Source organism: Coenobita brevimanus, chromosome 16, assembly GCF_032717465.1.
Source record: "Coenobita brevimanus isolate Jiangsu-jjx chromosome 16, ASM3271746v2, whole genome shotgun sequence".
Lineage (NCBI taxonomy): Eukaryota > Metazoa > Arthropoda > Malacostraca > Decapoda > Coenobitidae > Coenobita > Coenobita brevimanus.
The window spans coordinates 23,636,687-23,639,982 of record NC_136969.1 but is presented as its reverse complement, the minus strand read 5'-3'; the positions used below and the strand labels follow the sequence as shown (position 1 = coordinate 23,639,982).

The following is a 3,296-nucleotide window of genomic DNA, read 5'->3' as shown; positions in this document are numbered from 1 at the left end:
CAGAAGCATCACGTCGCGCAGAACATAACTACCACTCCAAAATCCCAAGAGCAGGTGGAATAAGTTTATGTAGCAATGCAGCACTACCAGACGAGAGAAGTCTCGTCTAAATAACAGTGCGTCACGGGATAGGTCTGTGAGAATGAGTGTTTGAAAAAGTGACTGCACTCGTAGGTGTGCGAGACAAGAAGAAATGTTGTGCCAAGATGTGAAAGTGTTATAAGGATGATTGTGTGTAAAGGAGGAAAAAAAAAAAAAAAGAGGGTAAAGAAGAAAAACACACTCCAAAGGATGGAAAAGAATTGAGAATGGAAGGAGGCAAATTTGAGGAGGTAATTGTTTGTAAAGTGGAGAGAGAGAGAGAGAGAGAGAGAGAGAACTAAGTGTGAATGGGTACGTGGGTGTGGATGACGGTGTGTGTGTGTGTAGCAGTAGGTGGGTAATTGGAGTGTGTGTCAAAGCGAAGGAAAAGCACTTCTTAAATTATGATCATTACGGCCATACCACGTTGAGTACACCACTTCCCGTCCGATCAGCGAAGTTAAGCAACGTTGGGTCTGGTTAGTACTTGGATGGGTGACCGCCTGGGAACACCAGATGCTGTTGGCATCCCTACGCGTCAAGTGGGGTTGGTGGAGGATTAGTGCCCCTCCCTGTAAAACAATTAACTCTAAGCCCTTGGCCACCCCGTCTGGGATACATGGCGTCTGGCAATGAATGATGATGACATACTTCGCAATTTCATTTTTCATGTTAACATTACGCGACAATAAAGTTAGTGATCATTCAGAAATAAAATTAATATCCCCTTGCACGATCATCCACTAGTCGAATCTCAGAAATAGAGGGGGATTCGTTTGAACCCCTCGAACTCCATCGTTTCCATGCCGGATAGGTGCAGCGTGTGAGGCGGTTTGTGGAGTGAGGAGGAGATGCTAGGGTGTGCAAGGGACAGCATGGTGGAATGATGAGGTGAAACGAGCTGTGGAACAAAAGAAGGCATATAGTGAATGGTTAGCGAGTAGAGGTAGGGGAGATGAGAGAGAGAGAAGAGAGAGGTATATGTGAGCAGGAGAAGGGAGGTTAAGAGACTGGTGAAGGAGAGTAAGAAGAAAATGGATGAAGAGTTTGGGAGGAATCTGAGTGTGAAATGGAGGGAGAGTAAGAAATTGTTTTGGAAGGAGGTAAAGAAAGTAAGGCAGTGTGAAAGGGGAAATAGTAGGGGAGTGAAAGATAGGAATAATAGATTGCTGGTGGAGAAGAGAGAAAAATTGAGAAGATGGAAGGAGCACTTTGAGGATTTGTTGAATGTAGAGAGTGAGAGCAGTGCGAGTATAAGTGGTTGGGGAATGGCTGGGAGAAGAGATGAGAGGAGGGAGGAAGAGATCAGTAGGGCGGAGGTAGTGGAAGCGATGAAGAAGATTAAGTTGGGAAAGGCCCCAGGAATTGATAGAGTGTGTGGTGAAATGCTTAGGTATGGGGGTGAGATTGTTGTGGAGTAGATGTGGAAGTTGTGTAGATTGGCTTGGGAAGAGGGAAGGGTTCCAAAGGACTGGAAATCAGGTATAATTGTTCCTTTATACAAAGGAAACCGGGAGAGAGAAGTATGTGGTAACCATAGGGGTATTTGCCTTCTTAGTGTGACTGGTAAAATATATGGTAGAATACTCATTGAATGGGTTAGGCATATGACAGAGGAACTAGTTGGAGAAGAACAAGGGGGATTTAGGAAGGGAAAAGGGTGTGTAGATCAGATATTTGTTCTAAGATGTTTAGTGGAGAAGTATCTAGAGAAGGGAAGGAAAGTGTATGCTGCCTTCATGGACTTGGAGAAAACTTATGACAGAATAGATAGACAAGGTATGTGGAAGGTATTAAGAATATATGAAGTGGAAGGGAAATTGTTGAATGCTGTGAAGAGTATGTACGAAGGAGCTAGGGCTACGGTGCGAGTGGATGGTGAGCTGACTGAGTTCTTTGATCTCAATGTGGGACTGAAACAGGGTTGTGTGATGTCTCCTTGGCTATTTAATATATACATGGATGGGGTTGTAAGGAGGTGCAAGGTAGGGCAGTGGATGTGGGAGTGGCTCTAATGAATGAGGGTGAGATTTGGAAGATTTCAGTGTTGCTGTTTGCTGATGATACAGTATTGTTGAGTGAAGATGAATGGGAGTTGCAAGGTTTGGTGAATGAATTTGGGACAGTGTGTAGGAGGAGGAAGCTGAAAGTTAATGTAAACAAAAGTAAAGTTATGGTGTTTGAGAGGAATGAAGTCACAGAGTGAGCAGTGAGGTTGGATGGTGAGGATATGGAGAATGTGAGTGCATTCAAGTACTTGGGTAGTGTGATGAGTAAGGATGGACCTTTGGGCAATGAAGTGCGTGAAAGGGTACAGCAGGGAAGGAAGGTTGTTGGTACACTGAAAGCAGTGATGAGAAATAGGGAGGTGAGTATGGAAGTTAAGAAGTCACTGCATGATATTATTGTGATCCCTACCCTGATGTATGGAAGCGAGGCGTGGACCTTGCAAGAGGGGAACAAGTCAAGAGTGAGAGCAGTGGAAATGAGTTACTTGAGAGGAGCATGTGGAGTGACGTGGAGGGACAGGTTGACGAATGAAGAAGTGAAGGAACGTTGTGGGGTGGATGTGGATGTGGTTGAGAAGATTAGGAGAAATACACTGAGGTGGTTTGGACATGAATGGAGAATGAAAGACTGACTAAGAGGGTGTATGTAGGTGAGGTGGAGGGAGGGAGAGGGAGGGGTAGACCGAGGATGAGGTGGAGGGATGGAGCAGAGAGGTATATGAGGGAGGGGGGGTGAGTTGGGGGGAGGGTAGTCAAATGGTGGGTGACAGAGCGACTTGGAGGCGTTTTGTCTGCGGCCACCCTTTGCGGGATTAGGGCGTCGGGCTATAGATAGATAGATAAATAGATGTTTATAAATAACATTTTTTTTTTTTTGTGAAGCATGTGATTTTGTGCATAATGTTATTTTTATTTTAGTGTTAATATGAGCATACTACTGCATGTCGTAACCTATTAGCTTACTAATAGTCCTCTGATCTCAATTGCTTCATAGCACTCATGCTTTACCTATACTGAACCAAATTCAACACAGTAAGTAATGCAAATAAGTCTTCTAAATTATATACAGTATGTTACAAACACTGCATCTACATTTCAAATAGAAGTAATATGCATACACGTACTTTATACAAATATACCAGCAACTTTAGCCTACATGGACAGGAAATTTCACTGTGGTGTGGTCGTGGTAACAAGGTTTGCCAG

The 3,296-nt window shown here is 44.0% G+C and overlaps 1 non-coding gene across 1 annotated transcript; it reads left to right on the top strand.

Annotated features, from left to right (window-relative positions):
* The first annotated feature begins 490 nt into the window (after window positions 1-490).
* On the top strand, window positions 491-609 carry LOC145391092 (5S ribosomal RNA). The gene has a single exon (XR_013895781.1). It is a non-coding gene; the product is annotated as a 5S ribosomal RNA (ribosomal RNA).
* Window positions 610-3,296: the final 2,687 nt, after the last annotated feature.